This window comes from Macaca thibetana, chromosome 2, assembly GCF_024542745.1.
Source record: "Macaca thibetana thibetana isolate TM-01 chromosome 2, ASM2454274v1, whole genome shotgun sequence".
NCBI classification, from domain to species: Eukaryota; Metazoa; Chordata; class Mammalia; order Primates; family Cercopithecidae; genus Macaca; species Macaca thibetana.
Window position 1 is genome coordinate 180416158 of NC_065579.1, and position 24930 is coordinate 180441087.

General features: G+C 36.2%; 1 long non-coding RNA gene across 1 annotated transcript; it reads right to left on the reverse strand.

Annotated features, from left to right (window-relative positions):
- Positions 1–1731: 1731 nt before the first annotated feature.
- LOC126947887 (uncharacterized) lies at positions 1732–7579 on the reverse strand. The gene is made up of 2 exons (XR_007723239.1): positions 5011–7579; positions 1732–1916 (listed from the first exon to the last, which is right to left on the reverse strand). It is a non-coding gene; the product is annotated as an uncharacterized LOC126947887 (long non-coding RNA).
- Between the last annotated feature and the right edge of the window lie 17351 nt (positions 7580–24930).

Consider the following 24930-nt stretch of genomic DNA (forward strand, 5'->3'; position numbering starts at 1 on the left):
CTTGACTGAAATGTGATTTGAGAGAAAACCAAGAGCCTGGATAAATATTTCTAGTTAGCAGAATCACAAAGGTCTTGGAATGTATCCCTCACTAGCAACCAGAGTCGACTTCACCCTCCAGCCCATAGTTTTCATGCCCTTCTTGCTTCCGGTTATATTGCAAGATATTCTGCAATCACCTTGCAGATACTGGTGATAATCAATGCATTACTCTCTCATTATCATTCTGTATAAGTAGAAAAAATAATTGTTTTCTTTCTATAGCATTTAATGTATTTAAGTATAATAACCAATATTTGCTTTATTCTTTCCATTTAAAAATTACTTTCAAATTTATGTCATATGGTCCTTAAATCAACTCCATTAAATACATGTTATTATTTCAATAAGGTTCAAAAGATTTTGTGATTTATCGGTGCTCATACAGCTGAGGAAGAGGCTAAAACTGAATCAGCAACCAAGTTTTCAGATACTAAAACTGCCCACTGGTTTTCATAGCATGAAGCCTTTCAAAATATTGAAGTGTATTAAATCTTGCATTTTATATTATGCTTTTGCTGGATCCGAGGTTTCTCAGCTACATTTTGTGCTTAATTGCAATATTTTTCTTACTTCAAATCTTGTTTTGTGTGTGATAAAATAAATATTTGTAACTTAGGACATATCCAGAAATAATAAATGATAAAGAAATAGAGTTTAGCTCTGGAAGAGACCCTTACAAGTCATCTGGTGACTCCTCATCCCTTTACATATGAGAAAACTGAGTTCTAGAAAAATTGAGACTTGTTTGCTTAAGGTCATTCAATTTGTCAATGGGATTATAGCTGGGATTAACTCTCATGACAACTATCTCAATGTCTTTTCTATTTTGTCACACTGTCTATAGAAATGTAACTGCAAAAACCACCAAATTTGAGAGCTGCAAAGGACCCTAGAGATTGAGCTTTAACCCTCTTGTTTTATGAAGGAGGAAATACAGACCCAGAAAATTAAATTGTTTCTGCGAAGTTATATAGTGAGCGTTAATAGGAAGTTAGCATGGGACTGTACCTGCCTCAAGTTTCAACTGAGGTACCACAAAAAAGTATCAGATAGCAGAGGATGTGCCAGATACCTCCATCCCCATGTGCTGACATTCAAAGCAAATGACACAGAAACATGGCTCTTGCACCTCTGCCAGAGTAAGTGCATAAAAACATATCAGAGACAGTGGAGAGGAAAAGAGATTGGTAAGGAAATTTCTTTGGAGAAAGCTCTTGATTTGATTTGTGCCTCCAAACTTTAGGGGAAAGTTTGGGGCATGCTAACTTCTAAATATAAGCTTAATGAAGAGGACTTCAAGAGAACCACTTGATAGGCCACACCCATACCTTGATGATAGTATCAAAAAAGTGCTGCATTGAGATTGCATAAACATCCACAGTTGGCACAGAAACTGTCATTATTTGCTGTGGGTCAGATGTGGGCCATGTAAAGTCACAGAGTCAACACAGGACTTTGGATCCTGTGTCACAGGGCTACCTCAAGGGGCATCAGCAGAAGGAAGAAGTTGCAATGTGGAATGCCAACAGCTAAAGATGCAACACTCAGTCATTACTTAGAATAGAGGTTCATTCTCCTTTTTTTTTCTTAAGTTGTGGGATTATCAGAGAACCTCTGCAGAGGTCAAAAGTGGGGACGAAAAAAACCAGTTGAATTTTACCATCCCTCAAGGCCAGCAAGGACAGTCCATTTGGGATGGCACCAGTCAAAGTAAAAAACATTTAATCATTACAGGTCAAGACAGTTACAACCAGAGAGAGACAAAACTGAAGTTGCATTTTGTTCTCAGTCCATGGGTCAAAATCTTCAGCATACTTGTCACAGGAATTCTTCATAGAGTTTCTTCTAGGACTTCCTCCACTGCACTCTGCTGTCTCAAAATAAAACATGTGAGAATTGAAAGAAGAACCATTGTATTTGGGTTTCATCTATTTGCTGTTAGCCACAAAAATAAAATATTCCTGTCATCTTGGAGGGCTTTTACAAAAATCTTATTGCATAGTAGGTTTCATCTAATGTTTGTTGAACGAGTGAATGGATGAAATAAAACACTACCATTGCTGGGAGGCACATGATAGGGAATCACTAGCTTCAGACAGCAGGAACAGCTGCAGACACTAATGCCAATCAGAAAGAAAGCTAACAACTAGGGCACCAATGGAAGAAAGACAAACACCATGCTGTCTGCCAGGACTGGCCACTAGGCTCATCCTGATTGTTTAGAACACCAGGAGTGAAATGTAAACATGGGTTGGTTGAGTTATTTTACTTAGGTCAAGCTATATACACAATGTGTGCTCACACTTTCTATTGGGAAAAGAAAACATGGAGGTTGCTGGCCTGTTTTTAAGGCCATGAAACTTGCAATTAATCTTGTTATTTACATCTCAGAAGGATCAAGAGGGGAAGCAGGAGCCCTGCCTTTTTCCCACAGCTAGCTGTAACATATGCTCAGAATCATCATCCTTGCCTTGTATCCCCATAACTGGACTGCAGCCACCAGTGGGGCTCCTACCAGAGTTGGTGTACAATTACAGCACTTCCGTGAATCTGAAGGCATAGAGTTTTAAAATGTGTGACTTTTAGCAAAGGTCCAAGGGATTCCAGACAGCTCTGTCTCACACACAGGAGGAAGAACCTTGTTATGGATGCAGGCTTTTATTCTTAGGTTAATATCAATGTCCTGGCAACAGGCAACACTAATGCCACATCCCCAGAGCTATATCATGGTCTCTCAAAGGTAAAACTGGGCAAAAGCAAGCAGAAAAGATAGGACAAAGAATTATCAAGAGGGCAACTGAACATATTGTTGAAATTGCACTCAGGACATTAGAAAGGGAAACTTCTTTATATGTGTAAAGATCAAGCACCAGATGCTTGATGTTATAGCACAAGATCTTCAGTCTCAAAAACAAAGGGGACCTACAAAATAGGTTTTTAAATTGGTATTTTTAGACTTTAGTAGAAACTCTACAATCATATGGATTGCTTGTGGAAGTAATGTTTGCTTTCTGTCCTTGATTCGTTCTCCTGTAACATATTTCAGGTATCCTCTTAGCTAATCTAACCTCAGGAAGCCAGTGCTCCTATATCTCACACTACAGGTCATTTCAGGGTTTTTTGTTTGTTTGCCTTTCTTTTTTTTTTTTTTTTAAATTTTGTTTTGATGCAGGCTCTTTCTCTGTCACCAGGCTGGAGTGCAGTAGCGCCATCATGACTTACTGCAACCAAAACCTCCTGGGCTAAAGCATTCCACCTGCTTCAGCTTCCCAAAGTGCTGGGATTATAGGCATGAGTCACTATGCCCCACCCAGTTCAGGTTTCGTTATATAAACCACATAGCACCATAAAAGCACATATAATGAAAAAAATGGAAATCTACAGGGCTATTTTAAAAATTTCTTTAATCCCCTGTCATGGTAGCTTGCAGTTGCCACAATTCTTTACCAGTTCCTGTGTTCATGGCCTTGGCGATGCAGTTTCACAGTCTGTGGTTCCCCATTTCCTAAATCTGGTCTGGCCATGTGTCTTTCTTTGGCCAATAGAATGCAGAGTAAGTGAGTCACATTGTGCCCAGGGCTTATGTTACCATGGGGAGCTACTCTGGTTTCTCAGGTGATAGGTGATAGGTGGGGCCACAGAGCTCCTAAAAGTTTCTGTCCTTTGTGTGAAGCTACTGGAGGAGGGGATGGGGTAAAGCCAGTTGGGGGCTAGGTCAGTAAGTCTGTGCTCTGGCTCTCCATGTGTGGGGCAAGCAGTGGCCCCTGTGGGGGTTGGGGGACAGTTCTCTGGCCACTGGATAATGTTCCAGGGATGAAAGTAGTGCCTCTGCGGCACAGAAGAGTTCACACAGGGAGTAGGGATTAGCAGGTGGCAGTTAGACCCACTCAGCCCCCATGCATTTGGCAAGGCAGACCTCTCATCTGTGCTGTTCGCTAGCAGCAGCTGATTTCCAGGCAGACCATGGTCAGAACCCAAAACTGCCCCAGGCCGTAAGTCTTCCCAGCAGGGACAGCAGTGGCCGGAACACACGTCTGTACAGCCCCCTGGTTTCGGCCAAGGGAGTTTGTCTCCACTGAAGATTACATTGCACATTTCAATTGGGAGCTACTTTCAACATGTGACCACTGCCTGAGTTAGTTGGTAGATTTCCATGAGTTCGCCTGTGGTATGGTTTCCCTCAATCTGCTGGAGACTGGAAATGAGCACAAGGACCTTCGTGCTGCTGCTCCTACTTTTATATTCCCCACCACTCCCTGCCACTCCCTAAATCAGTTCCAGTGTTGGGTAGGGGTAAGGCCTTCCCCTGTGGCCTAAACTGCCAGGTTCTTCAGTGGGAACATGTCCTGGAGGTAGTCTCTCCCTCTCTCACACTCTGGGGACTTACCGCTTTTTTTTTTTTTTTTTTTTTTTTTTTTTTTTTTTTTTTTGCCAGGCTCATGGTGTAGACTGCAGCCTGCTTTTTTTGTTTGTTTTGTTTTTTGTTTTTTGTTTGTTTTGTTTTTTAAGAATCTGTGGATTATTTCAGTTTTCCAGGTAAGTTTTTGCACGGATTTTTGGAAAGAAGTTCACAGTGTGAATCTCTACACACTGTTTGTCTTTCTAAGTGGGAGAGGCATGCTAATGCCACCTGCAATCCACCCTCTTGGAAAAAAAAAAAAAAAGAAACATCTGTTTTCTTTCTCCTCCCATTTATTCATGCTAAACCTCTCCAAGGGGTTTACTTATAATTTTAGAGATAGAGACGCTTATGACTTCTATATACTGCTTTTGAAAGAAGAGTAAGATCTTGTTTAATAATGGGGAGATCACTGTAAAACTTTGTACTTTAAAGCTTTTTACACATTCTCCATCGAGAAAAAAATACAGGGGGCACTGAGGTCTCTGCAATAAACTGAAGGGAACACACCAATACTTAGAATATGTTTTGTTTGTTTCAAATCATCAAGCATTTATCTGCAGTCTTACTTGGTCTTCCAGCATGTTGAAGGTTGCCCATGAGGAGAGTGATCTCGCTTGTATGTTTGAGAAACCAAGTCATGGCGCTTTTACTGATATCAGTTGACAAAGATATGGCAAATAGCATGGAGATTCGATGTAGTTTTGCATCAACTATTGCGTAGATCATACAGCTGTTCCATATTCTTTCTCTCAGGGAAGAAAGTAAAACTTAGCTAGGGAAAGAAAACAAAACACAAAAAGCAACAACAATAAGAAACATGGTTGTGTAACAATGGTTTTCCCTGGTGACTTTTAAAATACATTTATTTCAAAGGGTTTAAAACCACAGCAACGTGATTTTCTTTTTAGAAATACCAAAGGTAGTAATCTAAAACTAGTTTCAAAATGTGGTTCACTGAGCTCTCCTTTTCATATCTTTCTTAGATATATTATTCTGGTTTGAGGAATGAGAGCACTGGAATATATCAATGCTAAAGAGCAGTTCTTATCATAACTAATAGGTCATACTGAGGCAGGATAGAATTATTCCTTCCTGGGTCTGCCTATCTTAAAACTAACCCAGTGATTGAAGTTGATTGAAGTAGTAAGTGAAATATATAAAAACAGCAAACATCCTACATATTATGCTTTTATTTTATTATGCCTTTAGGAAATGTGCACATATTCCTTCCTCCGGTGAATTCTTCTCCCAATACTACGTTGAATTTTATAGGGAGATAAACTCTTTTTTTTGGTGGGAGGGAGAGTTTGCAATATGAGTCTTTAAGTTTCATTAGTATTAATTTCTGGCTGTTTATAGCAAAAAAAAAAAGCATGCTTTAAAAGTATGCACAAATTACAATCAAATTGATGAAGGTTGGCAGCAACAGTTGAATATTAAAAAGTATTTATTAGTAACAATGAAGATGGCTTTATCTTCATTGAGATCAAAGATTTTAGTCTGTTGGTTTATTCATAAGAAAGAATTTGCAGGTAAACAGGAGGCAGCATCAATTTGGATTAACCTTTTGTGTCCATTTCACAGTCTTGCGTTTATGAGCATGGAATATTTTAGCATATGATCTGGATATTTTATATAACTACTTTATATGATGGGTATGAAATGTAAAGGAGATGTGATAGTACAATTATACGGTATTGCACCAAAGTCTGTACCAGAAATCATTTTAAGAATGGAAAAAAAGAGACTTATGCATCTATAAAAAATAAACCAATGTTCTTAATCTAATGCTACTTACCCAGACTAAAATAGAAAAACATATTTCGCATTTAAAACATTAGGAATACAGTTTTTACATAATATTTCTTGTAGGTCTTTTAAACTAGGAGGTGTGTTTAGACTTTTGATATTGTCATCAAAATCATAGTAGTGCAACCAAAATTTAATGTTGAAATCTAAAAGAACAAAAATAATTATAGTTTTCATTTAATAATCAAAGTCTTACCATTACATGTAGAAGCAAAAGATAAAGTTGAACTTCTCATGATATTGTCAGTTTTCCAAATATCATTAAGGAGCTTTAGTAAACAAATTATTAAAATTAGCATGAAAATTTAGTTTAAAAATCACATTTTATTATTTGTGAGAGAATCATTATTTTGATACACTGCATAAAAATAATTATGTATTGACATATTTTATTATAAAAATAATGCCTCTTTTTTCATATCATCCAGACATTACATCTACCATCCACCACTATCAACTTACTATATTATCACAACTATTTGCTACATTGCCACTTTCTTGTTAATTCATTTGGAAATCTATACTCATTCCAGTGACTAAATATCCACTGATGTTGCTGGCTGGAAGAAATGTTTCAGATTCTGCCTTATAATAGTATTGTATTGTGTTATGCAAATAAAATAGACTTGCCTCATTTTAATCACCAAAAGCTGCTCTTTCCAATTTTGTAACCATTAGCCATGTATGTCAGTTTACATTTACATTTAATTAAAATAAAATCAAGATTTTATTTCCTCTGTCCTACTAGCTACATTTCAGGGGCTCAATAGCCACATGTAGTTGTTGACTACCATATTGGATAATAAAGAATGATTCCATTACTGCAGAAGGCTCTATTGCAAAGTTCTATTGCAGAGCACTATAAAGCGTGTCTATTGGCGAACTCTTTTGGACCTGCCTAGTAGAACTTTGTGCTATTTTTATAAGTAGAAAATTTTAACATTTTCGTAAACAGAAACTTTTTTTTCTGCATAGAAACCCACAAACAAACCTAGAAGTTCCAAACATGAAAGACACAGCAATAAACTAGAATGACATAATGTTGGGAGAACAAATATACTTTTCTATCTTTATCTTTCTGACTTTCCAGTATTTTCCCTCCCTCCTATATCCACAACTGTTTGATAACCCAGCCTTTTGTTATTTGGCCATTTACTGATGTCAGCATTTTTAAACAAATAGAACAATTAAGAGAGCATTTCTATTAAGGATTCTCAGAATCAATCTTTCTTTCTCTCTCTCTCCCTTCCTTCCTTCCTTCCTTCCTTCCTTCCTTCCTTCCTTCCTTCCTTCCTTCCTTCCTTCCTTCCTTCCTTCCTTCCTTCTTTCTTTCTTTCTTTCTTTCTTTCTTTCTTTCTTTTTCTTTCTTTCTTTCTTCTCTTTCTTTCCTTCCCGTCTTTTCTTTCTTTCTCTTTCTTTCTTTCTTTCTCTTTTCTTTCTTTCTTTCTTTCTTTCTTTCTTTCTTTCTTTCTTTCTTTCTTTCTCTCTCTTTCCTTCCTTCCGTCTTTTCTTTCTTTCTTTCTTTCTTTCTTTCTTTCTTTCTTTCTTTCTTTCTTTCTTTCTCTCTCTTTCCTTCCTTCCGTCTTTTCTTTCTTTCTTTTTCTTTCTTTCTTTCTTTTTCTTTCTTTTTCTTTCTTTCTTTCTCTTCTCTCTTTCCTTCTTTTCTTTCTTTTTTCTTTCTTTCTTTTCTTTCTTTCTTTCTTTCTTTCTTTCTTTCTTTCTTTCTTTCTTTCTTTCTTTCTTTCTTTCTTTCTTTCTTTCTCTTTCTTTTCCTTTCTTCTTTCTCTTCCTTTCTTCCTTCCTTCCTTCCTTCCTTCCTTCCTTCCTTCCTTCCTTCCTTCCTTCCTTCCTTCCTTCCTTTCTTCCTTCCTTCCTTCCTTCCCCTGTCTTTCTGTGTTTCTTTCCTTCTTTCTTTCTTTCTCTATGTTGCCCAGGTTTGAGTGCAGTGACTATTCACAGGTGTGATCACATTATACTAATTATACTACTCAGACTCCTGGACTCAAGTGATACTCTTACTTCTGTTTCCAGAGTAGGTGGGACAACAGGAACACACCACTGTGCCTGGCTCAGAATTTTTCTTTTAAATTCATCGTTTAAGCTGCATCTCCTTTGTGAAGAACACTGACTTCCATCCAACAAAAAAACAAAGTTTATACCCTATCTGATCCTGGACTTCTGATGACATATACAGAGTCTATGCTTATGTTTTATTTTTTAATTAACTCAAATTATTATGTAACACTGTGTTTCAGAAAATGTATTGGACATTGAGAAAACTTCTGAGCAAAATAGAAAATCTTGCTTTTTGTAATTTAGATTATATTGTGTATATGTGAATGTGTGTATGTTGGAGGAATGTGGAGCTTACATTTAAGTGAGGTAAATACTGACTTGCAGATTTCTTTCTGTACTACCATAAATTATACAATCCAAATTCTTAATGATGCAAATTCATATTATTTCTGTAATTTACATAAAAGACAACATAATAAATCTTAAAATTTTTTATTTTTCAATAAAAAATGGAAAATTGAAGCATATAAGTTCATAATAAGCATGTATTTCTTTAATCAAAATGTACATTTATTTTCCATTACATATACATACAAAGAATAAATTTAAATTCAAGGGAAAATAAGACAGAAAAGAAAGCATGTATACATTTACTTATACATACACACTTGTGTATTTTTGTGTATGTATATTTTTTAACATATCTTTTTCTCTCAAGGATACAAAGCTGGTCAGTGTAGTTTGTTTAATTATCCTTAAAGGTTTCAAAATGAAAATGTTATAAATTCACTACCAAAGGATTCTAATAAATGTAATTACTTTATTCATTTATTCAACACCTTTATTGAGCACTTATTCACCATGTATTATTACAGATAAATATTAAAGACTAGTTTTGTCATTTGGTGTTCAACAATAACCTCCACACAAGTCTAAAATTATTCAAATTAAGTAATATAAAGAATTTGAAGAAAAATTAGGAAAAAACATATTTCTGCTTTGGTCTGCTTCTCCACAATTTTATCTATGAAATAATAAAATATCTTAAGTTATCCTTTTTCTAATGAAATAGGGCAAGATTTCACCTTTCTGTTATCACGCACACTTACCTGTTAAAGCTCTTCAGCCTAAGTTTTAAAAATCTTACTTGAAAACGACACAGGCATTTAATGAGTGTCTATCATTTAATTTAACATAACTTTAAGATTTCAAATAACATGAAAATTTTATTATAAATGCTTATTCCATTTAAATTGACTGAATTTATTTAATTTTAACAAGTAACCTTAGATTACTTATGAAAACTGATATATTAGACCTAACTAGTCATCATTTCACTGTTAATCATTTTTACAGGCTATAAATATCAGGTGTTCACTTAAGTAAGAATCTTCAAGTTAAACATGTGGGTATTTTACCAATAACTCAGAAGATACAGTTGTTTTTATTAAATCATACTAAATTAGTCCTACTTATCAAAGAGTTACATGAACAAAGATTATTCTGTTTTTAAGTTGGGTTCACAGTTTTACAACTTTAAAAAGGTTAGCAGAGACAAATATAAAACTATTCAATCATTTACTCCAGACAAAAATATATGCTGACAATTTGCAAACATTTCTATTTTTATTTTACCAATATTTAAAAACAAGCTATTTATTAAAGATTTACTTAAGTCATGTGAAGTACAAGGGATTTGGGAGAGTTACTATGTAATTTACATGAGCACTATTTATCTAAGTCAATACGAATAGAACTTTCTAAGGGATTTCCGGCCAGCTATGCCAAAATGTACTATATAGACAAAACATACAACATAACATATGTACTTATGTGTCAACACACCCAACATATATACACACACAAAGATCTTATTGCTTTCATTTTAGAATTTTAGTAATGAGATAGTAATAAAAACTTCGTTTATAAAAGACTATTGAATCTAAATTACATTTCTGGCAAAATGAGATCTGCTTATATGGCTCTTTATTTTCTCTGATATGTCATCTAATGAAAGCTCTGGACTAAAATTTTGGGTAAAGTAGTTTGGTTTAAAAAAGTATCTTTCATCAGGGCATGGTGGTTGATGCCTATAATCCAGCACTCTGGGAGGCCAAGTTAGGTAGATCACTTGGGTCCAGAAGCCTGGGGAATATGGTGAGATCCTGCTTCTGCAAAAAATAAAAAGTTAGCTCGGCATGGTGATGTGCATCTGTAGTCCCGGTTACTCAACAAGCTGAGGTAGGAGGATCACTTGTGTCTAGGAAGCTGAATCTGCAGTGAGTCAGGTTGGTGCCACTGCATTTCACCCTGGGCAACAGAGCAAGACCCTGTCTCAAAAAACGGAGAACAACAACAACAACAAAAACCTCTTTCACTTTTTCTCTCCTTTTTCTTTCAGTTTCAGATGAATTTAGGGTTAAATTTTCAATGTTTACATTTTAGGTAGGAGTGGTTGAATTATATAAGAAAACCAAAATATCCAAGTAGCGTTAGTAAATACATCTATCTAAATAGATCTATCTTTTGTTTGTCAGTTTGCTTTGCTTGACTAGTCAACATGGGCAAGGAAGCACTGTAGCAGGTTTTTAGGGTTTCTCGCACTAAAATTCCTGTAGAGAAAGCAATTTTTATGTTGGACAGGGATACCTTATATTATGCTCTGAGTCCAAGATTTTGACCTGTTTGGTCTGAGAGCCTAACTCTTATAAACATTTATTCAGTTCTTTTTCGTTTAGACTATTAATCCTTTAATTAACTCACACTAATTAATTGTTAGTCTAGTCTAGCAAACTTAAATTTACATCAAAAGGGATGACTCCTAGGCCTAGGTTATTGGCTGCCATGGAACTCTTGTCATTTGTAAAGCCATTAATTTGAAAGACGTTTGAGACTTTTTTTAAAAAAAGAAAAGAAAAAAAACTTGGCTGGAATGCCATAAGCAGTGAGTTTTATCTCAACACCACCAGAAAAGTCAGCAGATTAAAAGTAGGCAGAAAAAAAATAGAGATAGAGAACTTATAAGACTCTACATGTTAACTGTATAGTTGTACTTTGCTAATTTGATACTAAGAAAAAACAATCTTGGGAAACTCAAATGATCCCTATGATGGCCATTGATCCAAAAATGTGCATGAAGGAAAAGCTTTGTAGCAAGCTGGAGTCTCAGAAATCCTGGTATGCCTTAATATTTGAGAATCTCATTTCATTTTTTATTGATCTTCTAAAAGCAAAGACAGTCCTACAAATCCTGTCAGAGACTGTCAGGAGTTTGGACTGGTGTTTTAAATGGTGATGACTGCCTTAATGTCTTTTAGCTGCACCTATCATTTAAAATGCTTATTTTTGCTCTCAGAAGAGTTTCAGAACAAGGAAAAAGAGCCAAATCTTGTATAGGCACGTGCTACCAAACCAAAATAAAATCAAAATCAGAATGCCACAATTGTAACCCAGGCATGCAGAACAAAGAAAATATTAAATTAGGCATGCAGAAAGAAACAAAAGTAAATTCACCAAAAAGACATTCATCAGAGACAGAATGTAAATTCTGTAGTAACCGGAGTATTAAAGTTATAAGGACACTTGTTTTTATACAAGAAAGGACTTGCCAGAGAATTCAAAAAGTATTTTATCATCCAGGAGGAAGGCAAGTGATAGTGGCAGAAGACAGACAAAATCCCTAGGCAGAGAAGGGCAGGTCCCCAGTAAAACCCCACCTTCAAGCCAAAAACAGCCCAAAGCCTAAATACTAGGCTGCTGGTTCAGGATGAAGCCTGTGATCCAGAGTGAGAAGTTCTATTCCTGTTTGCTTGCTCTTTCCTGATTGCTTCTTTCTGAATAATGCTTTTTAACCAATTGAATGTTGCCTTTTTCAATGCTACCAATGGCTTGCACCACCCCGATTTTGTGCCTATAAAAACCCCAGACTCAGCCACACTTTGAACTACTACACAACTTTGGGCAGGGGGCTGCCCAACTCAGGTCCCCCTCTTCACTGACAGCTGTTTCATCACTCAGTAAAACTCACCGTCTTGCTTACCAGCCAGCTGTCAGCATAACCTCATTCTTCTTAGATGTAGGACAAGAACTCGAGACTCTCCAAATGGCGAGTGTGAACAGAGCTGTAACCCTGTAGCACTCCCTTCCTGCTTGCCAAGCAATGGGAGAGGGAGCTGCTGGGTGCTACACACCCCCATGTGTCAGGCTGTGGATGGTGGGACTGAAAGAGCTGTTAACACACTGTAACATCCCCTTTGGGGCTCTGGGGTCGCTGATGTCTCCAAGTTTTTTGGAAACTACTGTGTTCCCCTCATCCAGATGCCATGGTCCAAGTCAGAAACAGGCTGTGGCTTACCCCATCAAGCCAGGTTGGTGAAGCGGCACCAAAAACATCCTGCCACATAAGGTTCTTTATTAAATTAGCCTTATAACTAAAATAAATCTCAAAGGGCACCTAAAAATATGGAGGCTCAACCTAAATAACTAACAAGAGAGAGAAGATTTTTAGAAGAAAATTGTGTTTATTCAGGAATAGGTTATTTTTAGAAGAAAATTGTGTTTATTCAGGAATAGGTTATTGCAATGGGATATGCATGCCATAGTAAACTGTGCATTTTCAGGGAAGTAAAGGAAGACAAGATTTTAAAGAAAAAATGAGGCTTATGTAAATGTTTTGAGTATAATTATCTTTGGTTAAAAGGAATCCATAGCAAGGATGGCACCAGCCCGGGGTTAGACAGGCATTTGTTGGGCATGTGTTCTCACAGAAGTAATTTTTTGTAAGGTTGTAATGGCATTTGTGCATGATTTTGGTTTTTGCAGTCTTTTGTGATAATTCTTGTAATCAAGCGTTTGTTCATGAGAGCCCTCTCTTTATAGTCTTCCAAGGTCTATGAGTCAGGGTTATTTATTATTATTGTTTTTTAACACAAATGACTCTATTTTAATTCTGACAGTTTTCATAGACTTTATTTGAATTCATACAGCAATTAAGAATGATCGTTTTAGCTGCCACCTCCTCAGTCATTACTAGATATTTTTGTTATATTTTATTTAGATTGTGAAACCACCCTTTCTTCTCAATCCCATATTTAATGTCATCTTTTAGGCGCCAATCAATTGCTGAATTATGGTAGGCGTATTTTCCTCATACACAATTTTTTATTTCCACCTAGCGTTTTATTTAATATTAAAATTATCATATAATTTTTCTCCTTTAGTTTTTAGTGTGATCACTTACACTGACTCATTTTGAAAATTAAACTTTTCTTGCTTTCTTGTGACAAACCTCACTTGGTTTGGGTGAATTTTCTTTCCTATGAATTTTTGAATTTGCTTTCCTGGTATTTTTCTAAGCATTTTTTTTTTCTCTTTTTCTTGATGGATATTTCTCTCTCTCTCTCTCTCTCTCTCTCTCTCTCTACTGTCCTTGTCAAATTGTTTGCCTGATAAAGCAAGTTAGGAAGTATTACTTCCTTTTAAATTTTCCAAAAAAAGTTCATAATTTGTATTATTTCTTCATTACATGTCTGGTAGAATAGACTAGTGAAGCTATTTGGTGCTGAATTTTTCCTTCAGGGAAGATTTTACGTTGTTTATAGTAAGTTGCTATCTCAAAGGATTTGCTGAATTCTTTGGCACAAAATGTAAATTTTTTGGCATAAAATTTTTCATAATATTCCCTTATCCTTTTATTGTCTTTAAGATTTGTGATAATGGCACCTCTGTTAACTTGATACTGGCAATTTGTATTTTTTTTCTTTCTTTTGGTTAAGCTGCCTGGATGTTGATAAATTTAATTAATCTTTTCAAACAACCACCTTTTGATTTGTTGGTTTTTCTCTCTAGTTTATCTATTTTCGGTTTTATTATTTTTCCCTGTTATCCTTATTTATTACCATTGTGTAACTTTAATCTCTTTTAAACTAGCCTCTTAAGATAGAAGCCTAAGACACTGATTTTAAAACTTTTTTCTTTTCTAATATAGAATTTTAAGATACAATTTTTTTCTCTACGTCCTACTTTAGTGACTTTTCCTCATTTTTGATATGTTGCATTTGTATTATCATTCAATGCAAAATCTAATTTCTGTTGTGATTTCTTCTTTGCCTTTGACTTTAGAAATGTGTTGCATATTTCTAAATATCTGAAGATTCTATTATTGTTATCAAATTCTGATTTAATTTTATTGTTTCTTTGTATTTCAATACATTTCATATATATACTAGATATTGCAAAGTATACACTGGAGAGTTTTTTTAATTTCACCCTTGATATAGAATCCCTCCAGGAAATTATTGGCTAAATATTTGTAGAGGCAGCCAGTCAGGAGCATAACCTACTATTCATTACAGGCTCCCCTAAAAAAGATTTTTTTCTCCTCAGGTTTACTCAGCTCATCTATGCCCTCAGTTTTATTTTATTCTGGTACTCCTCACCTGACTTTTAGGTAGTAACCATACCTGAAAGTACTGCTTTCACTTTCTTAGTGAATGCTGGATGCCCACAAGAACTTCCTGAACAAAGTACTAGAGGGTTTTCTATAGTTAATTAAACTTTTCTAGAAATTCTGAAAAAGAATTATCTGGTTAGGATTGGAGCCATAAAAAGGAGAAGCATCAAATTTCCTTGTCATTATCACAGAGATGTGTTCAACCAAACCATTTTTAGATTTATTGAATAGTGTAGTTTTATGTATTCTTTGCTTGATATGATTATTTTTAGCATTTGTCTGATCACTTTAAATTAATGTAGTTTTTACTATACTTTTAAGTATTTTTAATCTCTCTTATACCCTTGAAATCTTTTCTGGAACAAGATAGCTATATAAATAAATACATTTACTTAACCTCTCTCAGCTTCAGTCACATTCCCTATGTAATAGGGAGAATAATTTCTATTTCATATGACTTTTATGAAGATTAAATGAGAAAACATATGTAAAAACATCTAGTAAAGTGTTCAGGCCATAGTAGTTACTTAATACATATCAGCTTTCTTCCCTGCCTCATTTAATTTTTTCTTTTAGTCATATATATGGGTTCTACTAATATTTCTACTCTCCATATTAGTAGACTAAATGATGCTAAGGAAATTTTTAACACCTAAAGTCTATGATTATAAACTAGTTTCATTTATTTAATTATTTTTTTCCTAAGCCTTTGAAAATACTATGTCACTTTTCTTTCTAAGAAGTTCTTTTACTTTACTCAGAAATACCTAATGGAAAATGCTTAGGGAAGCTGATTTTTATATAAATTTACAAATTTAATGTTTTATTCTTTTGCTGCCATTTTCCAACCTGTCAAACACATCTGTTTTGCTTTTGCCTCAGTGGGTTCTCTGCAGGGGCCTACTTTTTGACATGATTATCCCAGCAATATCATTTTCAGCTTCTACTTTGGCAGCTACCTCCTGAAATGCTTTAAGATATTTTACAGATTTTTCTCTTAGTGACCCTTGAGAGACTAATTTTTTTTTGGGGGGGGGGGCAAGATAAGAATCTTGAATTATCTGCTTGAGTATCTTTATAATCTCTATGTTCAGTCTCGTTCTTAAATGAATAATGTATATTCCGTGGTTCCTGTCTGAAAGAAGGTACCAACTTCCATCTCCCTTCAGGAGAGAACTCTGAGCACTCAAAATTCTTGGAAGTTTAGCTGCTGATACCACTAAGCTCTAATGCATCAGCAAATGTCTTATGGCCTTGGGGTGTCTTTTAGACAGTGATAAAATGTCAGTTTCCCTTTGAGTTTGAGAATTTCCACAAGAGAATGCAATCTCTCTCCATTGAGACGTTTTCCTCCAGAAACCAAGAATTTCTGACTCACAGTTGTTTTACCACCTGCAAGTGTCACCTTTCCTATCAATTATTATCCCAGGTGACACATGACATCTCCCGCTTCAGAGCAACTTCACCACAGTTTCTCGTCCATCAATATAATGCCATTCAGAGTGGCAGTCATTCACTTTGATAATCCTACCGAATTACAAGTTTCCTATAGCCTGTGACTTTTCTTTGAACCCAACCTTTCCCCTGTCAGAATCAACCACATTGTCTTCTGTGTTCTTCAAGTATATCACACACACTTCTGTTGCTTTAAAATGGAAGTGATCTAATGCTTCTTTTTAGCTTCTGCCATAGTTAAAATTCTCATCATAACATAACTGGATATAATTACTTCCTAACTTTTTTCTTCTGCCTCCTAGCTCTCCCCTTCTCCAATTCATCCTCTCCACTGACACCAACCCACCATTTTAATACGTACAGCTAATATGTTATTTCTCTTAACAAATCCTTAAGTAGATCTTTTTTACTGTGTTACTTTATCCACATTGATAAAGGATTTGCTTCTCGTTGTGCCATAAAGTGTGTTTGCAATCTGGCTCTTATATACCCTTTGGACTTTATCTTCTGTCACTTACAAAAATGTGTCTATAGTTCAGTCATCCTTTAAAAGCATAACTCTCTTCTGCATTCTCCAGCTTTATTTATTGTGCTCCCGCTCTCTGGAGTGCCACATTGTTTGCAATCTCCCAATTCTACCTTTATGATCAGTTCAAATGCTGATCCTCGTAATATCTTATCCACATCCATCTTCCCTCTAATAAATTTCCTTTATCTGTTGATGTTGGATTTTTCTTCTTGGTCACTTTGTAAGCCGGGAACCCCTGGCCACAACACCCCACCAGGGCCTCAGTTGGTCACACTGGCAGGCCCCAGCTCACCTGTGTTATAGTTTGAACCTGCATTTGGCAGTTCCTAAGCTCTTATATTGCACCCAAGAAGAATGAGGATGCAGGGGACATTGAAGGATGAGGAGGGCAGAGAAGAACTTTACTGAGTGATGAAAACGGCTTTCAGCGGAGAGAGGATGTGGAGTTGGTTTCCCTACCCGAAGGCAGGAAAGTCACCCATGTGGTTGGGTTCTGGGGCCTTTTGTGAACTTAGAAAGGGGAGTGCATGCTGACTGGTATGTGAGTATGCAAAAAAAGCTTAAAGTGAAGACATCACTCAAAGGTAGGCATGACAAAAACCAATTAGGAAAGGGTAGGTATGTGTAAAATAGGTGAAGGATGAGGACACATCAGAGGAAAACACTCCAAACAGGAAGACAAGTTCTTTTTTTTTTTTTTTTTTTTTTTCTTTATATAACGGAAAGAAGTTTAATTAACTCACAGTTCCACATGCCTGGGGAGGCCTCACAATCATGGCTGAAGGCAAGGAGGAGCAAGAGCACATCTTACATGGCAACAGGCAAGAGACAAGCCTGTCTGAGGATTTAACTTGTAGCTTGGCTTTCAGGCTTTAAACTGCCTTCAGCTTGGAGGTGGGGTTTCACTGGGGACCCATCCCTATCTGCCCAGACGTTTGGTTGCCTCCTGCCACCCTCACTGTGTTTCTGAAGCTCTTTTTACATTGTCTATTAACAAGTAGCACAACAACTTGCATTTATACTTCTCTCTAAATTAGAGAAAGTGACTTGAAATAACTTTTGAAAGATAGCATGCCTTTTTGTCACTAATGCATAGCACAAATTTGACTACATAGCAAATATTTGCGGAATCAGAGACCATGCTGAAAAGAGACCATGCAATAAAAAAAAAAAAATGTAATGTATTAGCTTGCAAAGCTGCAATGTATTTTAGAAACAGATTGAACACAGAGCAAATCGGGTATCTGGGAAGAAAATAAGGATGAAAAATAGAAGAAGCCTATGAAAGCAAAACCTGAAGAGAAGTACTGTGTGGGAACTTAGGAAGAATAAAACAAGGAACAAAATAAGGAAAAGTTTCAGTTTTGTATGGATGTGTCTAATGACGCCTGTGGCCTAAGATCTTAAGGCTTATTCTATCTCACTGTGTCTACTGCCTTAGGGAAAATTAAATTCATTTAGCCAGATAGGTGCTTTTCTGAGACTCTTCTGACATTCTTAATTAATGTAAAATATATCAAGGACTCAATGAAGGTGTAGGTTTACTCTACTAGTATCATGTTTGAGTTGGCCAAGGGTCAGAACATTCAAACAGTATGCTACTTACATGAGTCTGCTCTACGAAAAAGGGCAAATCATGCAAAAAGTAGGGGAAAAATAATGTTAACAGATGTTACTGATGGCTTAAAAGAGGGCAGAGAAAAGAAGGCAGAAAGGAGCAAAATAGCACACATTGTGGTAGAAAAACTACAAAACATGGATTCAGAAGCTCTGGGTTATATCCTGACTTTGCCAGTATTTATTTAGGGCATCTTGGGCAAATACTTTAATCTCTTCAGTTATCATCAGTAAAACTAATATGTTGATACCAACTTAAAAGGTGGTTATAATTATTAAACTATGTTATGCATGTAAAAGTAATCTGCAAATGTTAGCATACTGTATCAATATAAATACTTTTTTTCACAACTCTGCCCACTATAAGTCTTCCTTTTTGAAATGTTGAAAAGAACACACTTTAAGTGTAAAATGATAAAAAATAAAAATACCGCTATCATTGTGGCTTTAGAAGTTTAAAAGACAGCAAGCAATTTTATTCACAATGTGAAATAAAATGAGTAAAGGCTTAGACTTTCCCTCTAGTTTAGGAATTACTTTAATTTCTCTTTGGTCTCATGCTTTCCCACAGGCAATTTAGAATGTCACATACACTTAGAGTAGACACGTTATACAGTGAAATTGTGCAAAACGTTTATGACAATCCTCATCTGAGACATAAACACTTCTTGTTTCCTGCTCGTGTTTTCAATAAAACCATATTATTTCAAGCAAAATTACTTAGAATATGACTAACCACATGCTCTGTGAGACACATATAGTGGAGGCACTTCCTTGAAAAAGAAAAGCATGAAAAAGAGAGAGAGAAAATGTGAGCCTCTTTATTTAACTGACTATCTTTGGGATAGAGCTAATTAAGTTACTATTGAGCTCAGCTTTACTAATTCTTATGATCTGTCTGAAGCTCTCTTTGCAACCAGGTCTTCCCACCCTCTTCTCTTTATTTCTATTTAAGATGTCCAAGATGCCTACTTTCTTTCCAATAATAACTTCCTTTCTTATTCAGTCTCTCAACTGCTCATTTTTCTTGTCTCCTCTTTGAAGAGAGAGAATCCACAAAGCAAGAAGTTGTTTGGCAAGTCGTACTCAGGCCAGGAGAAATGTTTTTTAATCTTTCTTCTCAAATTAATGGAGCAATATCATAACCTTGACTATTTTATCTCCTCTTGGTCCCCAATGTATAAGGAGGCTTGAAAAGATTCCTCACCTTTTGGACATGTTTATACCTATTCACGGAGGCATGCATTTCCTATTGTATCAACAAGAAAAATATACTCCTTCCTCTCCGGGTTTATATATATTACTCAAAAGTTTAACTTTTGAAATGTTTATTGTCGTTAAATTTATGTGCAACATGGGCATTTTTTAATGGCCAATAGCTGCAGGTGTCTGGTTTGGTAAATCACACATATTTACAAACAAGATTTTAAATTCCTTTTAGAGAGCGACCATGTTTTAGTCTTCTGGTTATCTCAAAGTTCCAAGAATGTATAATACAATTTTCGCCATTGCAAAAACATGCCAAAATGTAAAGACCATCGAAGCTAGGAAGAAACTGCATCAACTAACGAGCAAAATAACCAGTTAATATCATAATGGCAGGATCAAGTTCACACATAACAATATTAACCTTAAATGTAAATGGACTAAATGCTCCAATTAAAAGACACAGACTGGCAAACTGGATAAAGAGTCAAGACCCATCAGTCTGCTGTATTCAGGAGACCCATCTCACACGCAGAGACATACATAGGCTCAAAATAAAGGGATGGAGGAAGATTTACCAAGCAAATGGAGAACAAAAAAAAGCAGGGGTTGCAATACTAGTCTCTGATAAAACAGACTTTAAACCATCAAAGATCAAAAGAGACAAAGAAGGCCATTACATAATGGTAAAGGGATCAATTCAACAGGAAGAGCTAACTATCCTAAATATATATGCACCCAATACAGGAGCACCCAGATTCATAAAGCAAGTCCTTAGAGACTTACAAAGAGACTTAGACTCCCATACAATAATAATGGGAGACTTCAACACTCCACTGTCAACATTAGACAGATCAACGAGACAGAAAGTTAACAAGGATATCCAGGAATTGAACTCATCTCTGCAGCAAGCAGACCTAATAGACATCTATAGAACTCTCCACCCCAAATCAACAGAATATACATTCTTCTCAGCACCACATCGTACTTACTCCAAAATCGACCACGTAATTGGAAGTAAAGCACTCCTCAGCAAATGTACAAGAACAGAAATTATAACAAACTGTCTCTCAGACCACAGTGCAATCAAACTAGAACTCAGGACTAAGAAACTCAATCAAAACCACTCAACTACATGGAAACTGAACAACCTGCTCCTGAATGACTACTGGGTACATAACGAAATGAAGGCAGAAATAAAGATGTTCTTTGAAACCAATGAGAACAAAGATACAACATACCAGAATCTCTGGGACACATTTAAAGCCGTGTGTAGAGGGAAATTTATAGCACTAAATGCCCACAAGAGAAAGCAGGAAAGATCTAAAATTGACACTCTAACATCGCAATTAAAAGAACTAGAGAAGCAAGAGCAAACACATTCGAAAGCTAGCAGAAGGCAAGAAATAACTAAGATCAGAGCAGAACTGAAGGAGATAGAGACACAAAAAACCCTCCAAAAAATCAATGAATCCAGGAGTTGGTTTTTTGAAAAGATCAACAAAATTGACAGACCACTAGCAAGACTAATAAAGAAGAAAAGAGAGAAGAATCAAATCGACGCAATTAAAAATGATAAAGGGGATATCACCACCGACCCCACAGAAATACAAACTACCATCAGAGAATACTACAAACACCTCTACGCAAATAAACTGGAAAATCTAGAAGAAATGGATAATTTCCTGGACACTTACACTCTTCCAAGACTAAACCAGGAAGAAGTTGAATCCCTGAATAGACCAATAGCAGGCTCTGAAATTGAGGCAATAATTAATAGCCTACCAACCAAAAAAAGTCCAGGACCAGATGGATTCGCAGCTGAATTCTACCAGAGGTACAAGGAGGAGTTGGTACCATTCCTTCTGAAACTATTCCAATCAATAGAAAAAGAGGGAATCCTCCCTAACTCATTTTATGAGGCCAACATCATCCTGATACCAAAGCCTGGCAGAGACACAACAAAAAAAGAGAATTTTAGACCAATATCCCTGATGAACATCGATGCAAAAATCCTCAATAAAATACTGGCAAACCGGATTCAGCAACACATCAAAAAGCTTATCCACCATGATCAAGTGGGCTTCATCCCTGGGATGCAAGGCTGGTTCAACATTCGCAAATCAATAAACATAATCCAGCATATAAAGAGAACCAAAGACAAGAACCACATGATTATCTCAATTGATGCAGAAAAGGCTTTTGACAAAATTCAACAGCCCTTCATGCTAAAAACGCTCAATAAATTCGGTATTGATGGAACGTACCTCAAAATAATAAGAGCTATTTATGACAAACCCACAGCCAATATCATACTGAATGGGCAAAAACTGGAAAAATTCCCTTTGAAAACTGGCACAAGACAGGGATGCCCTCTCTCACCACTCCTATTCAACATAGTGTTGGAAGTTCTGGCTAGGGCAATTAGGCAAGAGAAAGAAATCAAGGGTATTCAGTTAGGAAAAGAAGAAGTCAAATTGTCCCTCTTTGCAGATGACATGATTGTATATTTAGAAAACCCCATTGTCTCAGCCCAAAATCTCCTTAAGCTGATAAGCAACTTCAGCAAAGTCTCAGGATACAAAATTAATGTGCAAAAATCACAAGCATTCTTATACACCAGTAACAGACAAACAGAGAGCCAAATCATGAAGGAACTTCCATTCACAATTGCTTCAAAGAGAATCAAATACCTAGGAATCCAACTTACAAGGGATGTAAAGGACCTCTTCAAGGAGAACTACAAACCACTGCTCAGTGAAATAAAAGAGGACACAAACAAATGGAAGAACATACCATGCTCATGGATAGGAAGAATCAATATCGTGAAAATGGCCATACTGCCCAAGGTAATTTATAGATTCAATGCCATCCCCATCAAGCTACCAATGAGTTTCTTCACAGAATTGGAAAAAACTGCTTTAAAGTTCATATGGAACCAAAAAAGAGCCCGCATCTCCAAGACACTCCTAAGTCAAAAGAACAAAGCTGGAGGCATCACGCTACCTGACTTCAAACTATACTACAAGGCTACAGTAACCAAAACAGCATGGTACTGGTACCAAAACAGAGATACCAGGAACAGAACAGAGTCCTCAGAAATAATACCACACATCTACAGCCATCTGATCTTTGACAAACCTGAGAGAAACAAGAAATGGGGAAAGGATTCCCTATTTAATAAATGGTGCTGGGAAAATTGGCTAGCCCTAAGTAGAAAGCTGAAACTGGATCCTTTCCTTACTCCTTATGCGAAAATTAATTCAAGATGGATTAGAGACTTAAATGTTAGACCTAATACCATAAAAATCCTAGAGGAAAACCTAGGTAGTACCATTCAGGACATAGGCATGGGCAAAGACTTCATGTCTAAAACACCAAAAGCAACGGCAGCAAAAGCCAAAATTGACAAATGGGATCTCATTAAACTAAAGAGCTTCTGCACAGCAAAAGAAACTACCATCAGAGTGAACAGGCAACCTACAGAATGGGAGAAAATTTTTGCAATCTACTCATCTGACAAAGGGCTAATATCCAGAACCTACAAAGAACTCAAACAAATTTACAAGAAAAAAACAAATAACCCCATCAAAAAGTGGGCAAAGGATATGAACAGACATTTCTCAAAAGAAGACATTCATACAGCCAACAGACACATGAAAAAATGCTCATCATCACTGGCCATCAGAGAAATGCAAATCAAAACCACAATGAGATACCATCTCACACCAGTTAGAATGGCGATCATTAAAAAGTCAGGAAACAACAGGTGCTGGAGAGGATGTGGAGAAATAGGAACACTTTTACACTGTTGGTGGGATTGTAAACTAGTTCAACCATTATGGAAAACAGTATGGCGATTCCTCAAGGATCTAGAACTAGATGTACCATATGACCCAGCCATCCCATTACTGGGTATATACCCAAAGGATTATAAATTATGCTGCTATAAAGACACATGCACACGTATGTTTATTGCGGCACTATTCACAATAGCAAAGACTTGGAATCAACCCAAATGTCCATCAGTGACAGATTGGATTAAGAAAATGTGGCACATCTACACCATGGAATACTATGCAGCCATCAAAAAGGATGAGTTTGTGTCCTTTGTAGGGACATGGATGCAGCTGGAAACCATCATTCTTAGCAAACTATCACAAGAACAGAAAACCAAACACCGCATGTTCTCACTCATAGGTGGGAACTGAACAATGAGATCACTTGGACTCGGGAAGGGGAACATCACACACCGGGGCCTATCATGGGGAGGGGGGAGGGGGGAGGGATTGCATTGGGAGTTATACCTGATGTAAATGACGAGTTGATGGGTGCTGACGAGTTGATGGGTGCAGCACACCAACATGGCACAAGTATACATATGTAACAAACCTGCATGTTATGCACATGTACCCTAGAACTTAAAGTATAATAATAATAAATTAAATAAATAAATAAATAAATAAATAAATACAATTTTCATAAATATACATCCAGTTGAATTAAATTTAACATATCTTCTAACTTGAGACAAATATGTGACTCATAGAAATGGTATCTACTTTTGGAGAGAGTGTGCCATGGTCTGAAGAAACAGCAAAGACATCAGCCTATTACCATCCTGTTTAAACTATGATTGATAGGTGGCTCTCAAGATCATAGACCAATAGAGTAATGTAAGTGTGGCAAACAGGTCAATATGCATTTCTACTCACCTTCATCTTTTTCTGTCTAATTTGGGATTTTGATAGAAGCAAAAGCAGAAACATCACAATAGTTACATGTGTTTATCTTATGGAATTTTGTGACTTACTGGTATACAATAAAAAATGTGTCAAGACAGCCAAGTCTCTGCCATCTCTACTATATTCTCAATATAACTGAAAGTAATACTTAGCTTTACAATAACACCTTAAGTTTTTTGCTTTTGTTTTTGCTTTCTTCTTTATTATTTTATTTTTATTGTCTAACTTATCACACACTATTTTTATTTTTATTGTCTAACTTATCACACACCAAGTGACAATCTTTTGGGAAGAGTATCATGCTGATTCTTGCTTTGGTGCCATTTGGGTCTGTGCCATTTATATACATTTCAGCCAGTAACACATTATGCAGTTAACATCACGTCAATACACAGCCCATACAAATGAGATGGAGTTATGTAATATTGCTTGAAAGTTTTAAGCAGATGGCCAGATACTGTGACAAACACTTTTTAGTTGAAAACAAAAAGAAAAAAAATCCTATTTGAGTAAATGATGTGTGTTGCACAGCCAGATTTCAGTGTGATTTTACCAAGGTCTAGCTAGAGGAAGGATGCGCAACTACATGAATTATACTTACTGAGCATTCCAACCCTTTATGCCTCGTTGCAAATCCCCAGTCCCTTCACACCACAGC